The sequence below is a fragment of the Rana temporaria genome, chromosome 13, assembly GCF_905171775.1.
Source record: "Rana temporaria chromosome 13, aRanTem1.1, whole genome shotgun sequence".
Taxonomy (NCBI): Eukaryota; Metazoa; Chordata; class Amphibia; order Anura; family Ranidae; genus Rana; species Rana temporaria.
The window spans coordinates 33,017,417-33,035,585 of record NC_053501.1 but is presented as its reverse complement, the minus strand read 5'-3'; positions in this window follow the sequence as shown (position 1 = coordinate 33,035,585).

The following is an 18,169-nucleotide window of genomic DNA, read 5'->3' as shown; positions in this document are numbered from 1 at the left end:
TGATGGGCTGGGGATCGACTGGGGATCTGTGATAGACTGAGGTTCTGTGATGGACTGGAGTTCTGTGATGAACTGGGGAATTCTGTGATGGACTGGGGATCTGTGATGGACTGGGGAATTCCCCAGTCCATCACAGATCCCCAGTCCATGACATATTCCCAGTCGATCCCCAGTCCATCACAGATCCCCAGTCCATGACAATTTCCCCAGTCCATGACAGTTTCCCCAGTCAATCACAGATCCCCAGTCCATCACATGATGGACTGGGGCTCTGTGATGGACTGGTGATGGACTGGGAATCTGTGATGGACTGGGGTCTGTAATGGGGGGGGGGGGGGGATCTGCTTCACAGATCTTTATTTAAAATTTAAGCTTTTTTCCTGAAACTTCCCTCTTAAAGTGTTATACGCCAATAAATACGGTATATCCAAATAACACGCCTGAGCTCATCTCTTTACTCACACACAGCCACAAAGGCAAGAGATTTCTTGTTGGGCAGTGTATTAGTTGCTCGAACGAACACACTTAGAATTTTAATGGTTCAAAAAATGATAGGGAAAATGGTCGGCCCTCGAGCATGTTCACTTCATCAAATCTGGCCCTCTTTGAAAAAAGTTTGGACACCCCTGCTCTAGTTATTTAGTTTAGTTAAATTTGGTTGATTCGTTCAATTCGTAATTTTCTGATTCTCTTCGAATTCACAGATTTTTTTTATGGAAATGTTATATTGTTTTCGATTTGAATGCAGCAAAGTGAGCAAGCAAAAGAAAAAATCTTCATCAAACGATTACAATGTCTCTTTAAATCACCTTTAGCATAACAAAAACAGCATTATTTCGAAATGGTACTCTAGTAGCACACACGGTCTTTGCTTTCAGCAATATGTGTACAGTTAGAATTCGACTGGAGTTCAATGTCAAGTTTGATTCTAATTTCAGTCCGAATTTTGTTATGTTATTTTCGGAGCATTCAGAGAAATTTGTTTAAATCTCCAAACAACGAAGAATTTGACAGAATTAATTCGGAATGAAAGAACCACACGTCTATAAATTAGTATTTAACCCAAAAGCAAAGATTTATTATATCGCAACCTACCAACTCTTATATGTGATGGCTGCATTAATTTTCTATTTTGGGCTTTCTTTCGTCTACTTTCATATGTTAATCCAGCCAGCATGTCTGATGTTTTATAAAAGCTCAAACTTTCCAGCAGAATGTATTAGATTACAGGGGTGAGACAAACCATTTAACACTGGGAGGGTCATTAAAATTATCAGCTTTTATTTATTAATGTAACTGATTACAAAGTGTTAGCTGGAGTTTGGCTTCAATTAAAGGATAAGTCCACCTAACACCAACATCTCTACATCTTCAGACATCCATGATCTAACACTAACCTATCTAACCCTGTAAAGACATAGCTTTTTTGAAGCCGACCCTATCCCACACTGAGCTGTCAGCTTCAGCTTTGCTGTGGAGGCGGGTGCGGAAGACACAGCCGACAACGAAAGCCCAATAGTAACTCTATGGGTAATGTCACTTACCATTCATTTCATAGCCGTTGTCGGCTGTGTCTTCGGCAGAGCTTCCGACACTGGAGACCAGAACAGCTTCAAAAAAGGAATGCAGACTGATTTATTTTTTACAGGGCTAGATAGGCTAGTGTTAGATCGTAGATGTCTGTAGATGAAGCAATTTTAGTGTTAGGGTGAACTTATCCTTTATTTACTGTTTTTAAATCTGTTAATATCTGTCATACTCCTTTTCCCCCCAGATTGACAATACTGTTGTCTACTGTGCCTCCTGTGCTCATTCATCTGGAGTGGTGTCTCACTAATATAGGAGATGTGTTACTGGCCAGATCACCAGCCAAATAAAAGAAAGCTGAGGCAGCCACCACATCTACAGTAATGATTGGTAGGCTGCAGTATACAGTATTACATTTTTGTTTATGAGTTTAATACTGCTTTAAGACAATGGTTCACAATTATCTGTCTTTTTTTGTTTGCTTAGCAAAAAAAATAAATCCCAGTGGTAAAATACCACCAAAATAAAGTTCTATCTGTCTAAGAAAAAATGATAAAAATGTCATTTGGGTATAGGATTGCATGACCACACAATTCTCATTTATTGTGTGACAGCACTTAAAACTGGAAATTGGCCTGGGCAGGAAAAGGGGTAAAAGTGTCTTGCATAGCAGAGGCAAGAAGCCTACACCAAAACATGGCAAATCTGGCATATGTTCAAATTCTCTGATGAAGGACAGAGTCTTAGGAGCTCTGAGTGACCATGGCCCGAAAACCGCTTATGCCCCCAAGGGGCGCCTTGGGAAGTCCATGCCCGTGCGAAATCTCCCCCCCCCCTCTCTTTACCCCCCTTCCTTTCTTTGCTACCCCTTCTATACCCAGCTCCCCAACTTTCACCCTTTCTGCTACTGCCTGCTATACCTCACTATCCGGAAACAGGAAAATGGGTGGAGGGATTGGGCCGCTCGGACCCAACTACACAGGCACTATCATAAATAGAGTCAGTACAGCACTGGATGCGAATTGTTGGTAAAAACCCCATTGGGCTGAGTTATGGGGAATTAGAGAGCTCCAGACGGCTTGCCCATTTGGGTCCACATGCCTCCCTATTAAGGGGGACGGGCCCGACGGGGGGTCAGCAAGGATGCTCAACATGTTTCTAAACATATGTGTACTGCAAATGTTTTATTACCCCATGCTAATGTTGACATGTTGACTGTGATGTAAAGGTCCGGCCGGACCGGTTTCTCTGTCATAAATAAAAAATTGAGGAAAAAAAAGTGTCTGGCATTGAGGTGGTTAATGGTCAAAAATTTGAATCAGCCCTCTGCACACTGCTATACACCCTTACATATTCCTAACAAACCAAATAAAAAACAGAGATTTTTGGTTCACATGCACTGCAATACGTGCCAGCTGCATCAAAGTAATCTCTCTTTGGCCAGTCCTTACTCTACCCTGCAAAACGCCAGTTACCTACTTGCTTATAGCATACTTAGTGGATATTGTGCCAATATGAACAAATAAGACACAGCTCTAGGAAAGCTACAGGCTCAGGTCTGGTCACTGACCTGCATCAGCTGTACTGCAATAGAAATAAGATATGTCTGTGCTCAGATTCAAATAGCATTACACATATACAGTATATATAACTCATTAGGTGCTAAACGGACGTGATCATTTGAATACCAAAAAGTTTGAATACACTTTCACACATTCCTAGCAATACGTGTTTAAGCTGGCCAACTGTGTCAAAGTAATCCCTCTCTGGCCAGTCCCTACTCAACTCTGCAAAAGGCAAATTACATACTAACTTATTGATGATGTCAATGCTCATATCAAGTGGTCTACTGGGTCCCTACCCTCTCGATTTGTGTAGACATATTTGCAGGTGGCAAGGATATGGATTATTTGCTGCCTTGCTTTTTTTTGTGATGGTGACCTGCAATGTACATCTGGGCTTGGAGCCAGTAAGTCAACACCTGGGTGCAGAGCCAGAACAAGGGGGTAGGTAGGCATCCAGGAGGAGCAGGTAAATGTGGCCTTGACATGTCTTGTCAAATGAGTATGTTGACGATTACCTGTGCAGAGATGTATGGTAGTGGTGGAGAGGTGACATGTTCCATCTTATGCCACAAACGCCTTCCTGTCCTGCAACTACATGGTGCCTTCTACAGCTGTACAGGTGCTACCACTGCAGATGAGGAGAGGGTGCATCAGCATTGGGTGGACTGTAGGGACTCCCCAACAACGCTATGCCAAGGTCCGTTTGGTGCCAAGGGAGTTTGTATTTGGAGGAGGGAGGAATTTTTGTTTGTGAGGCACCCTCTGCTTTACTTATTTTTGGCCTCTAGTCTAAACGTGTTATGCCTTCTTGACCCAGAGCAAAGTAGGCTTAGGTATCATTAAACCACTTGACCTCCAGAAGGTTTTACCCCCTTCATGACCCGGGCATTCTGTTGCTATTCAGCACTGCACTACTTTTTGGTCACTGTTTGGTCATGCAACACTGTACGCAAATTAAATTTATAGATGCGTAGTCAAGGAACAAGTAAAGGGTCAATAACGAGTGGTAGCAAAATATGGACAGCAGCGGGGAAGACAGAAGCAAGATACTGGCCAGAGAGAACAATAATCTGGCAAACAGGAAGTGCAGAGACATGGCTTAAATCAGGAAGCTCATGGGAGCCATTCTCAAATATAACAAATAAAATAGACTTGCTGTGGATGGATGCCTCACTAATTAACACCAATTGTCATTGGGATGTAATCCATTGTGTGTGTTCTTTAGAGCTCACTGAACTCTCGTAATTCAGAGTTATTGTGATCCACTATTCATCCGGATGATACTACCTGCATTGTCTGGACATCATACAGAGTCTCTTTTGTTTCCCCTAGTAACTGATACAGACATAGGATAATGTATCCTATGTGACGCATGCTCTGAGATCCCAGTATCCTGAAATTAGTAACATCTGGTAATTTGCAGCACATTTTTACTCCCTACAATCTACTATAGATATAGGTTTGTTCTGCATGGTACCATATGCAGTATAATCTCCCATTGTTTCTGAGAAAGCAGAATTAAGTAGAAATGCTCCAAAAAAAGGACACCCTCCTACCATTGTTCATTTGCATATTCTTGAAAAAGTGAAGATTGGCTGCACACTGCAGATAGCATCTATAAAAGTCCTTTATCCGATAACAAGGGACAAACAGCACTAGGATGTACAATACAATGCTACCTTTGACTTTTACCACCATGATGATGCTGGGATGGTAATGTGCTCCCTAAGATCCCTTTAAATTGAAGGTAACCATAGACATAAGACACCAATTGATCATCCCACTGCTGTACCCTGGTTGAGTATACACAGTGTGGCCTGGGCAGACACTGTGGCAGTGGTCTTGGATCCGGGAAATAATAGTAATGAACGGTGAAAATCCATACTGGGCAATTTAGGATTTCCTCACCCTTTCCCCCAATCACCTGTCCTGGGGTGTCTGCACTGGGGATGAGCTTCGTGTTCGACTCGAACATCGTATGTTCGACCGTTCGTCGAATTACGAACGTTACGGGGCGTTCACACCAAATTCAAGTGGCGTGTCACGGCCCATAATTCACTGCGGCATCGCAGTGCATTGCTGGCTGATGATTGGCCAAGCATGCACTATGACCCGCATGCTTGGCCAATCACAGTGCGCAAAAAAACGGAGAGCCATAATTGGCCAAAGCCAGGGTGGCTTTGGCCAATTATGGCTCAGGGGGTTTAGTACACTCCCCACACTATAAAAGGCCGCCTGCATGTCGGCCTTGTGTAGTGTGTTGCGGTGGTTAAGAGAGAGAAGACAGAGAGAGAGAGAGAGAGAGAGAGAGTCATTTTTTCTAGGTAGATAGAGCAGGCAGGCTAGTCAGTTAAAGTTACAGTGTGTAGAGGATATATATGCATCCCAGGTGTTGTATATATATTTATACACTGTATAGTTTAGCTAGATCAGCTCTTCATAATTTACTGGCAGGCAGGCGATTGTGCTAGCTGCAGTATTCTCACGTGGTGTACTGCCTGTGTCCTCTGCAGTTTGCACCTAAAGCTATTTGGTGTGTACTGCCCGTGTCCTCTGCAGTTTGCACCTAAAGCTACGTAGTGTGTACTGCCTGTGTCCTCTGCAGTTTGCACCTAAAGCTACGTAGTGTGTACTGCCTTTGTCCTCTGCAGTTTGCACCTAAAGCTACGTAGTGTGTACTGCCTGTGTCCTCTGCAGTTTGCACCTAAAGCTACATGGTGTGTACTGCCCGTGTCCTCTACAGTTTGCACCTAAAGCTACGTAGTGTGTACTGCCTTTGTCCTCTGCAGTTTGCACCTAAAGCTACAAGGTGTGTGTACTGCCTTTGTCCTCTGCAGGCCATTAGTATGTCTGGAAGGACAAAAAGGAGAGTTAGAGAGTCACGAGGGCAAGCAGGCTCTGTGTCTAGAGGCAACAGTGCTGGTCATGGACATGGTGCATCCTCATAAGCACATGGCCGTGGGACACGCTCTTCCTTATTTTCAGCAGCTGGCCGTGTTGAGCCACAACATGCCGAAGACTTGGTAGAGTGGATGACCAAGCCGTCCTCATCCTCCTCATCCTCTCTCACCCAGGCTCAGGGTACTTTGTCTGGCAAAGCAGCTGCCAAGGCATCCTCTTTCCTCTGCTCAATGGCATCAGTCACTCCTTCCCTAGCCCCACCATGTTCTCCTGAGGAGTCCCCCGAACTGTTTGACCACAGTGTTGGGTACATGCTGCATGAGGATGTGCAGCGTTTTGAAGGCTCCGATGATGGTACACAGCTAGAGGAAGGCAGTAACGTGAGCCCAGAGAGAGGGGGTGCCCAAGAAGGACAGCAATCTGGCAGTCATGTTCCCCCAGCTGCAGCATACTGCCAGGTTTTCTACAGTGATGAGGAGGGAGGGGATGATGAGGTCACTGACTATGTGGGTGCCTGATAGGAGAGAGGAGGAGGAGGCACATCTCCAACGAGGCAGGATGCCCTCCAGGGGCCAGCTTAAGGGCAGCACACGCCAGCCCCAGCTGCCCATATCACGCTTTTTTGATTGTATATTGGGATTTTTAAATACTTATTCAGTTGTTGAACTTTTAAGATTTTTAAATAAACTCCATTAAGCATTGTGCAGGGCACTACTGTGTCTCAGCGTTATTCCAAAAGTTCTTTGGTGTTGGCCTTTTTTGAGACGAGTGCTTCAGATCGCACCGCTGCTATTTGCAACATATGTCTCAAGCGTATCTCGCGTGGCCAAAACATCACCCGCTTGGGCACCACATGCTTGACCAGACATATGTCGACCTGCCATGCAGTTCATTGGCAAGCGTACCTCAAAGACCCACACCAAAGACCGTTGTCATCGGATGGACTGATCGTGTGTACGCGGCCTTAGTCCTTTTGGGGGTTCTTTGTACAATTTAATGGCACTCTAATGTGTCCGCTGTCTATATGTGTCTGCGGTCACCCGCCGGCATCCGATCCGCTAAGAAAAGAAAGATGGGGATATGTTCGCCATTCGTCTAGCGGATCAGATGATTATCTGATGGAAACGGACATGCAGTCAGTTTCCACTCAACCTCCCATAGAGAACAGCGGGCTGTGTTCATGACATGGACATGTCGTCTGCCTGCTCACCGGAGATCAGCAGACAGATCCCCCACTGAGCAGGCAGATCCGCTTGGAAAAGGGGCCTAATACTGCTTTATCGCTTTGTATATTAGTACCTCAAAGCCTGTACTTTTGCACATATACCATCCCAACCAATGATATTTACTTATTGCTGGGGCTACAGCCTTCCTTATAACAATGAGAATGAATAGAAGATTAAACTGAAGATTATCCTTAGCTGTCACTTTTAGGAAATGCTGACAAAGCCTAGATTAATTTCTGCAGAAAGCGGATTGTATAACTATTGCATCTGTACTACTGTACGGTCATTTACGGATAAACATCTGCAATAACAATAGTAATATGTATAATGCTGACCCGGAGGCATTTTTTTTTCGCGCTTTAACTTTAAAAAGGAGAATGGAAAAAAAAAGAAAAAGAAAACAGATAAATTGAGAATAAGTAGCTGTGACAGACTTTGTATGACATGTAAGCAGCCAGACAGCTGTACTGGCATCTGTTGTAGAGACAATAGCCGTCTGTTTACAGAGAAACCATGGCTTACTAATAACGGAGGCCTGAGCTCAGAACATGCTTGTCCTTAAAGCGGACCTTCAGTCATTTTTTCATCTTTCCATCTATTAAATCTTCTGCCCTTGTTGTTTTAACTTTGGATAGTAAAACATTTTTCTTCTGCCAGTAAATACCTTTAAACAGCCCACTTCCTGTTTCTTGTCTGGTCATTAGCCTAGGCTTATGACATCATACACAGCTTCCTCTCTCTCTCTCGGTTATTACAAATTATGTGAGCAGACTGCAGTTCCTCTTTTAAAAGGACCTATCATAAATAAATATAGCAGACCTTACCCAACTGCTATTTGCAGGATTCAAATGCTGGAGACCAGTGCTCTGGCTGGGGCGTTCAACTACCAAAAACACAAGTCCTTAGTAGTGTATAAAGCCAGCTACTCCATGTACTCTTGGCAAAATTTTCTTTATTGCCTACATATAAAATGGCACAGCATCAACAATGCAACGCGTTTCAGCTTACACAGCCTTCCTCATAGCATAAACACGGGTGTCAAACTGGCAGCCCTCCAGCTGTTGCAGAACTACAAGTCCCATGAGGCATTGCAAGGCTGACAGTTACAAGCATGACTCTCAAAAGCAGAGGCATGATGGGACTTGTAGTTATAAAAAGAAAAATTTGCGCTAGGTGCAAAAATATAATAAATTAATAAATATATCCTTGACGAATATCCTGCCGCTAAAACACCACAACCTTGATATAAGGTACAACTAAATATAAACAATAAAAGTGTAGTGCTGGACGATAAACCATATGGTTCAATAAGTGAATATATGGTAAAAAAAAAAGTGTAAAATACCAAAAATATTAAATAAACATGTGCCAAAAGGTGAATGAAGTTCATACAGATCATACGATTCTAAGTGAGTATCCCCTATCCAGAGGTAAAAAAAGTGAAAGTTCAATTAGTGCAGACATCCAGTAATAAGAGACAATCAAATTACATCCAATGCGTGGAGAGACCCGCCAGCAGGAGGAGAAATGAAGGCTTACCAACTAGCCAGCGACCACCCTTCTCAGGGAGTCACATCAGGCTCAGCAGAACGATGGTCCTCACTGGAGCGTCAGGGTATCATCTCATCTCAGGTACAGCCAGCCGCAGATGTCACATCCGCATTTCCGAGGATGATGATCCGGAAGTAATCCGCAAGCTTGTTCCCGGATTAAGATGAATAAACATGCGGTAGTGAGGGATAAGCAATATCCGATGGGGGGGGGGGGAGCAATAGTGTAGATGTTCCTTAAAATGTTTATTGATCAAAGTATATAGCAATAGGACCAAGTCCACAAATAAAAAATATAGAAATAGTAGTAAAAATAACGTACCTTGCAAGGATAAAGAAAACCTCTGTGGTGTGTCAATCTGGTTCGCGCATGCGCAGTACGTGTGCGTGACGCCCTATGACCGTTTCGTCACAACTGACGTCATCAGGGGCACACCCACGTACACGCTTTTAATTACCCAGAGGTGTCAGAGAATCTCCCTCATTGGTTCGGCTACAGACTGACAAAAGGAGGTGATTGAACGGGTTCCAGAGGTATTGATTGCCAAAATCCGAACTCATTACTACAGAGAAACAGTTCATCCATGGACATGGAGGGGCATATAGAGGCAGTAAAAAGCGATTTAAAGTGTGCAAAAGGCTTAAAGTGTTACTAAACCCACAACAGTAAAATCCGTCTGCATGCTTGTTATACTCACTGTGGGACTTAAGGGGGTTAATCCTCTGCATTTTGTAAAAAGTCTGTTTTATCCTGTATGCATAAAATCCTCCCCCGCCTGTACCGTCTATCTGGGGAAGGCCAGCTAACACAGGCAGGGTAGCCAACCTGCACATGCTCAGTTGTGTCTTATGCTGGAGAGACCATTAACTTGTTCTCAGAGCTAGCCAAGTCACATGATATTGGCATCACACATGTGGGCATGTATACAGGGAGTAGTGAAAATCTCCTACCTGAACTCTCAGCACTGGAGAAACTATGCAGTTTATCATGTAACTGTGTTATACAGACCATCCAAATGCTATGCATACTAGCTCATTATGCTATTCTCTTGCAGGGTTTTTTTTTTTTTTTAAATAATTGCTTTATAGGTTTACTTCCTCTTTAATAGCCCTGTAATCTATTTTTCAAGAAATATATTTTTTTTTACTATGCTTTTAACCTCTCTTCCCTTTGTTTGGAACAAAGTGCACATTAGTTGCGGTCATGTGCACGGTACTATGCATGCTACTAATCCCATAATCCAACTCCGTGAGTAAGAGGGTGGCTACATTTCTACATACAGTGGGACCGTGGAGAACAAACATAGCCACCCTCTAACAGGAAGTCAGATCACAGCAGCAAATTTAAAAAAATTGAGATTTGGAGCAACAGAAGCTATTATTTGGAAATTAGGAATACATACGTGAATAACGTTTTTTTTTTTTTTTTTAACTTTATTGTTAAGCCCAGCAGTGACTTTTTGCTTTGAGGAAGAATCAGACACTCGGTTTCATTACTGTAAAAGCATTTTATTTATAGCAATCATCATTATCATAAGCATAATAGTTTTGTGCTTTTTTTTTTTTCAGTGAAGTCATATTAACAAACAATTAGTTGTGTTTTCAAAAACACATTTACATGTCAAGTGCTTTATTTTTTTTACAGAAACTATTGAAATCAGGCAACTAGCATTTGTAGGTGGTCAGCAAAGTAGGCCCCCCCCTCATGTGTATATTGTATTGCCTATTTTTAGCGGAGTAACGATCAAACACAAGGAGTACTTTGCAACTAGGAAATTTTATTTTCCCCCAACAGATGTTGCCTGGTAGGATAAAGCTAATTTTCCCCCAAACTAATGAAAGGCAAAAAAAGGTCTTGTTGTCAGTGACTTCCTGCAATCTTTAGGTATGTCAAGTATAGGGTTAATAATAACACTATTTATCACTAACACTCAAACAGTGAACATTATGGTATAAAAAGGAGTACATATTTGTCCACACTAGAAAAGTGCAGTTACTGGGGTATACCAAGGCCCTTTTCACACGGGGTGGAATTCGGCAGCGGATCCGCCTGCTCATTGGGGAACCTGTCCTCCAATTTCCGCTGAGCAGGTGGAAGACAGGTCCATGTCTGCTCCATTATGCAGAGCAGACACAGCACGCTTTTCTCTATGGGGCGGTTGAGTGGGAATGAACCGCTTGTCCATTTCCATTCGACGGTCATCCGATCCGCTAGGCCAGGGATCCTCAAACTACGGCCCTCCAGCTTTTGTAGAACTACACATCCCATGATGCATTGTAACACACTGACATTCACAGACATGATGGGAATTGTAGTTCCTGAACTGGAGGGCCGTAGTTTGAAGACCCATGCGCTAGGCGGATGGGGAATGAATCCCCATCTGTCTGTCTTTGGTGGAGCGGGTCAGAGGTCCACTGACATCCACCACTCCATAGAGAGCAATGGAGGTTTCCGATCGAGCCTGCCTGAAAAGGACCTAAAACTTGAGTGCAAAATCTGGTGCAGCCCTGCATAGAAACCAATCAGTTTTCAAGTTTTTTTTTTTATTTATTTTTTATTGAACAAGCTGTATTTAGAAGCCGATTGGCCACCATACAGAGCTGCACCAGATTTTGAACTGCCCCTTTTTAGTAAATTGACCCCATTGTATCTTTTTCCTTGTGCAACCAAAGTGAAATAGAATCGTCTACTATGGGATAGTGAATTCGGTTATGCATTACATTGGAAGCCAAAGTACAAACTTCACATTAAACTGGACATATAGGTGAAAAAATAAAAACATTTCAGCAGGTAGATTTTTTTTTGGTCGAAAATGATATATACGTTCAGTTTGACAAAAAATAAATACATTTTTGACTTACTTGTAAATACCATATCTTGGGAGTATAGTACAAGACACAGGCCGAATATTTATAAACCCAAAGTTTGAGAGCTGGTACCTTCAGGTGATTGGCACCTCTGGGCCACTTTTTTCATGCCTTTAGAGCTAAAATATGGGTGCTGCTGTGCAAGGGAAGCCTTTGCACTAGGAGTTATGTGCATGCCTACAGCAGAGTGATTGTACACACAAGTTTTTTCTATTGCTCCCTTTCACCTGGTTTCCACTATTGCTACGTGTGATGGTATTCCCCTGTGGGGTACTCATGGAGTAGGGTGCAGAAATTGGTTAATCTTATGAGTATGCAGCAACCTGGTGGCAGACCATCCTGTGGGAAAGTCCTCATGGCAAAAGGACCCTAGCCAGTGGCAGTAAAGTGTGTGACCTATGGTGTGATGTAACTCTTGGTCATCCACCCGAGACTAAGCTCGGTGTGGTTGGATTTTAATGGCAAGCTTACACTGTAAACGTGGATTCCAAACAGTCCCAGTTTTTTACGGTAACGGTCAGATACAGGGTGGCCTTGTTGTACCTGTCCAACCCGCTGGACCTATATAGGGTCTATAGGGTCCAGGCCTTGCCCATCATGGTGGACATACCCCCCAGAAAAGTCTTTAGGGTCTGGGTTCCATAGAGAACCATGGCTTTGGACCTGTATTAGAAGGCAGTGAAGAACGCATGGAAGACTTGGAGAAAATAAAAAACTAGTTAATTTAGGAAGAAGAGGTCTATCACCTTAGGACACTAACAAAACACTAAGGTGGTATTACCTTATACAAAACACTTTGTGGTATAGGGTTATGGGGGGATGCCAAGGGGGTGTGTCCTGAAAAGCTTGCCAGTGTCCAATCACCTGATGGCAAGTCTATAACCCAGTCTATGAATATTCAGCCTGCATCCTGTACTGTACGAAAAAAAATTATACTAAATGTATTTTTAAATAACAAACATGTTATACTTACCTGCTATGTGATGGTTTATGCACACAGCAGCCTCAAACCTCCTCTTCTTGGGTCCCCTGCAAGCGATCTTAGCTCCTCCCCTCTGCTACGTTCCCCCATAGCAAGCCGCTCACTCCCAAACCCCACTGTGATTGACAGCCACAGCAGCCAACGGCTCCCTCTGCTGTCTCTGACCCGATGAGGAGGCAGAGAGCCGAGAGAGTAGCTGCTCTCGTGCACATCACTGGATTGAGATTAGGTTATTTATTGGAGGGGGAAACTACACTCAGGTTTTTTACCTTCATGCATAAAATGTACTACGACAGCACCCTTGCAGTTCATTGAGAACTAGAAGCAATCTGCCACCGCGCGCCAATGGTACTTGTAGTTCGTTCATTCATTGGAAGCTGAATGAATAAACACAGCTGTGCGAGTGGAGCCCCGCACAGCCATGAATTTTCAAAAAGTGACAGCTGTCCCAGAGCAGGGCGTGCTTGCGATGGGAGGTGGGTGTAATAAGAGCATGTTATGTGTTACACCCCAAATATGGGTGTAACATGTAGCATGCTCCTAAAGACATGTAGCCGTCACCACTGACACCATCTTCATCCGGTCTTCCTTCCTGGTTCGTGGGCTCCAACCATTTGAAAGGCAGAGCCACGATGACATCACTCATGGGCATGAGAGCACCAATCGGGCCAAAGCGAACAGAAGAGACGGCATACTCAGAATGGCTGCAGAAACTGTGAAGAGCTCCTAAATGGTGAATGTTTAGGGAGATATGCCTTGCACTTCCTGGTAAGCGTGACTATAAGCTTACAGGTAGATACAAGCCTCCAAGTGGTGTTTACTACCACTTTCAATTTTGCATAGTAATATTGTGTTCCTTTGAGTCATTGGATATAGCAATCTCCTTTTTATATATTCAGCCATTTCAGATTTGCATTGTGCTGAAAGAAGCCCATTGTGTACAGACCCCAATGGGGTTGATTTACTAAAGCTGGAGTGCCAAATCTGGTGCATTTGACAGGTGGTTTAATTTGTCAACGTGTTGCCACCTCTCCAACTGGCTGCTGGGTGGTCTATCGATACTGTCTGCGGGGAGATCTTATGTTGCTGCTGGTGGTCTGTTGCTAGGGGGATTTATTTTGTTGAGGGCAGACTATTGTTGACGGGGGATCTATTGTTACTGGGGGTCTAATGTTATTGGCTGCAGGGGATCTATTTTACTGCTTTTCTGGTTATCATTAAAGGGGCAGTACTAGGAGGTGGGACCAAGGAACGGTGCTCAGGAGGTAGATAGTGGTGAAGACAAGGTAACTGCAAAAGGGAGAGTTCCTGCACCTATTTTCTGAGAAAAAAAGCCCTGGCCTTAAAAATGCAATTAGTAGCAATCCAAATAAAACATTAAAGCCGGCTGCCATATGCGAACTGCTGGGACTGGCAATACAATGTTAATGACACCCCCATTTCAGCTTGCATATCGCACTGTGAACTGACAGTTCTGACATGAATCTTATTGCATAGGCGTGAACACCCATGTAATCAGATTCTGGCACGGACCAAAAAAAGTGTCCTGTGCGAGTTAGGTCCGAATGCGATGCAAATTCAGCTATCTGTATGGCTGAAATCGCATCACACAGACATCGCATGTGATTTGCACTGCAGTGTGAATCACATGCGATCTTGCACCACGCACTTTTGTGAACTGGGCCTCAGTCACAAATACCCCTAGGCACGAGTCAGAGAGAAAATATATAATATAATAAAATATTTTAAAAAATGTATATATACACATACATTATATTTCTGATATAGGCAATAACTACCTACAATGCATTTTTGGTACAATCTGGCTGTGTAGAATAACTTTTTAGGTACAGGATTTTTTTTTTCACAATATTAATTTCAATTAAATCTAGGACGCTATGTAACATGTGACAGAGTAGCCTGCTGAAAACTTAATTAGCTAATTAAATTAGTTTGCCAAGAGTATGGCAGAACATACACGGTTCATTTTTTTTTTCATTCAACCAGTCGGTTGAAAGAAAATTTATCGATTTCCCATTCAAGGTGCATGGGGAATCCCTCTCGCAGAGCGACTGCATTCTGACATCAGTGAGGCTTGCTCACCATCAGAACACAAAATCAACAGCACCACTGGCTATAGCCATCAGTACCAATCTAGTAAAAAGCTTGTTTACAAAAAAAAATTCAAGAGATTGACCTTCCGTACAACCAGCCTGGCCTATAGATCGAAATTCCAGGAACAGTTGAATTTCAAACCATCTAAAAAGGAGAAGTTTACCTTTCTGAACATGATACACCAGTATTTAGGGTGCAACATGTTCAGCATCTACCACCTCCCCCCCCCCCCTTTAATACGACAGCAAGAGTGAAGGCTGTTGTCTGCAAAGAGGGGGGGGGGAATCATCATATTAAAGCAATTCTCCACTCTGGGGGATTTTTTTTATTTTTTATAAAAGGTCAGCAGCTACAAATCCTGCAGCTGTTGACTTCTAATAAAGGGCCCCTTACCTGTCCAGGGATGCAGTACTGTCCTCACCTGGGCCAGCATCCTTACGATGGGCAGCAGGCTGTGCTGCTTTCGGCTTCACAGCCTGGTGCCGCTGGGATTTGTGAATGGTGGGAGCATGTACAGTACCTGTCAAAAGTAGGTACCCCCCCCCCCCCCCCCCCTTTGAATGAAGTTTTGCCTTAAACCACACAGTCTTGATGTGATGGTCATGTGTTCTCAAACACCTAATAAATGCTTTATTTGCCTAAATAAGATAATGTGTTTTAGAAATGTATCTACAGTATGTGTTAAGGGAATATAAGATTCCCTTCCTAAAATGTATAACTGTTACATAGAACAATTCAAGCAAAGTCATTGTGCAAAACGTCAGGGAATAGCCAAGCATTAAATGTCATTATTCACAGCTGCCTTGACTAATGTCCTGTCTATGGACTATTAAGACTTCCACTAGCGTGACCTCAATCTACCTCTCCACTATTCATTTACCACGCTTGTGCAATAAAAATCCACTTGTAAATAACTTGAGGCTAAACTTCGTGGTAAATATTTGACTTTCTAAAGAAATTTGAAGAAACCTGGTTACAAAATCTTCCAGCCGACTGATTAACCATCAAGCAGGGGTGGAATTTGGAGCCAGTAGTTCTAGCACACTGCGCAAAATCTACATGTTATGGGCAACAAATTGGTTAAAAGTATTAAACCCAAAAATAAAAAATGTAATAAGTTGCAGCGTACCAATTCTTAAAAAAGTGGTGGTTGCATTTGTTTTCTAAAGAAAAACTACAAACTTAGGGGGGGGCTTGTCCACAACAGGTGCGGTTAGACTGCCTTGGACGACTAGTCCAGAAGATTCCCACCACAAGACAAAGCAAAATGCCTTGTCTCCTATGTTGCCAATTCACACCACATCATGGCAGGCCATCACATTTTTTTTTTCCCAGCAAAGTGAAGTACAAAGTATTCCATCGCCTCACATGATTCGGCAACCAAACCTCTTAAAGCGGTTGAAAAAAAAAACTATTTTATATATCTATAAAACATACTTGCCTGCTCTGTACCGTGGCCCCAAATTGGCACACTGCCCCCCCCCCCTGCTGTGTGCCCCTATAGCAAGCCGATTGACACAGAAAGCATTTTTAGCCCTGCCCCCTGCCTCATTGGCTGTGATTAAGAGCAGCAGGAGCCAATCAGGAAAGAGACTCAAGTCCCGGCCAATGACCCACGACCTGCTAATAAGCTGTGTACAATCAACACAGAGCTCTGTACAGAGAGAACAATCTGTTTCTCATCTCTGCAAAGCAAGGATGAGAAACTTAGAGCTCTTTTAGTAAAAGCAGCCCTAGATGTTTACACTGTCACTGTAAACTAGCTGGGAAGGGGTTTAGTATTAGCACTGATCACTGTATCAATGTCAGTTAGCCAGACCCCCCCCCTCCAGCGTCAGTTTGTCCGTCGCACTAACATAATACCATTTTAGGTCACGGATTACCGCAATTACTAGTATAAAAAAAATTCCAGTACATATAGCATAATTTGTAGATGCTATAACTTTCACGCAAACCAATCAATATACACTTATTTGGATTTTTTTTGATTTTTTTTATCAAAGGCATAAAGCAGAATACATTTTGGCCACAATGTATTCAGAAATGTGATTTTTCATTTTTTTTTTTTTAAATGTTTTATAGCAGAAAACAAAATAGTTTTCCAAATTTTGTCTTTTTTCATTATCGCAAAAAAAAGAAAAAATTGGGTTTGGATGCAGCGTTGCATGGCTGCGCAATTACCAATTAATGTAGCTCAATGCTGAATAGCAAAAAATGGCCTGGTCATGAAGGTAAAATCTTCCAGAGCTCGGCGATCGGCGCATTAGCACTGCAGCAATCTCATTGCATTGTAGAGCACACCAGCGGCTGTAACATTCAGTAGTTGGTGTGGACAAGTCCTTAAAGGATTTGTAAAAGGAAAAACATTTTTTATCTTAAAGTGGAGGTTCACCCGGAAATGAAATTTTTTAACATTAGATTGAGGCTCATTTTGTCAAGGGGAATCGGGTAGTATTTTTGAAATCAAAGCCGTACTTACCGTTTTAGAGATACATCTTCTCTGCCGCTTCCAGGTATGGGCTGCGGGACTGGGCGTTCCTATTTGATTGACAGTCTTCCTACGGTCGCATCTATCGCGTCACGATTTTCCGAAAGTAGCCAAACGTCGGTGCGCAGGTGCCGTATAGAGCCGCACCGACGTTCGGCTTCTTTCGGCTACTCGTGACGCGATGGATGCAACTGTCGGAAGCCTGTCTGAAGACTGTCAATCAAATAGGAACGCCCAGACCCGAAGACCATACCCGGAAGCGGCGGAGAAGATCGCTCTCTAAAACGGTAAGTACTGCTTCGATTTTAAAAAAAGTACCCGATTGCCCTTGACAAAATGAGCATCAATCTAATGTTACATTTTTTTTTTAGGGTGAACTCCCGCTTTAATAGCTTCCTTTACCTTAATGCAGTGCTGGTTTCATGTCCTCATTGTTCATTTTTGCTCTCAAGTTGCTGTAATTCTTCTCTGATCTCCACACTTCCTGGTTGTCTGTTTCCTGATAACCACAGTACTGGGAGCTTTGTCTCTGTGGTCACTAATCAAGGAGGTGTGATTACTGTGTGTCTAAAACCCCACAGCACCAATCAGTTTCGTTTTCCAAACCATCACTGCCCTGTATTGGCTCTGTACAGCAGAGAGGCAGGAAACAACATGCAAAAACTAAACTAGAAACTACAGGTACATTATATGATTGATTTTTATCTATTTTTAAAAGGAATCAGTTAACTATTATGTCACTATACCCTGTAAACAGTCATTTCAGCAAAAAAAAGTTTATTTACAACTCCTTTAAAAATTGGTAAGCTGCAATATAATACATTTTTGTGTTTAATACCCTTTAAAAAAAAAAAAAAAGTTTTCCCCACTTATGTGGGACACTATTGAAACGAACTGCATTTAAAAATGACCAATAAAGAATTCTCTTCACAAAACACTAGTCAGGT